Source organism: Scylla paramamosain, chromosome 33 (assembly GCF_035594125.1).
Source record: "Scylla paramamosain isolate STU-SP2022 chromosome 33, ASM3559412v1, whole genome shotgun sequence".
Classification (NCBI taxonomy): domain Eukaryota; kingdom Metazoa; phylum Arthropoda; class Malacostraca; order Decapoda; family Portunidae; genus Scylla; species Scylla paramamosain.
In genome coordinates this window covers 7,219,868-7,220,210 of record NC_087183.1, presented here as the reverse complement: position 1 = coordinate 7,220,210, position 343 = coordinate 7,219,868, and positions in this window count along the sequence as shown.

The following is a 343-nucleotide window of genomic DNA, read 5'->3' as shown; positions in this document are numbered from 1 at the left end:
GTAAAATTAAAACCCGGAAGGAGAGAGAGAGAGAGAGAGAGAGAGAGAGAGAGAGAGAGAGAGAGAGAGAGAGAGAGAGAGAGAGAGAGAGAGAGAGAGAGAGAGAAGATACAACATATAAAAATTACATCAAGGAATCCATTTTCTTTCATTCAAAAACATAAAATGGAGGATCTTTTTTTAGGTAAGAGAGGAGCACAAGAGGAAGAGGAGGAGGAGGAGGAGGAGGAGGAGGAGGAGGAGGAGGAGGAGGAGGAGGAGGAGGAGGAGGAGGAGGAGGACGAGGAGAAAATTAAAGGGGGTGGAAGTAAGAAGCAAAGCAAGGACGAGGGAGGGAGGGAAG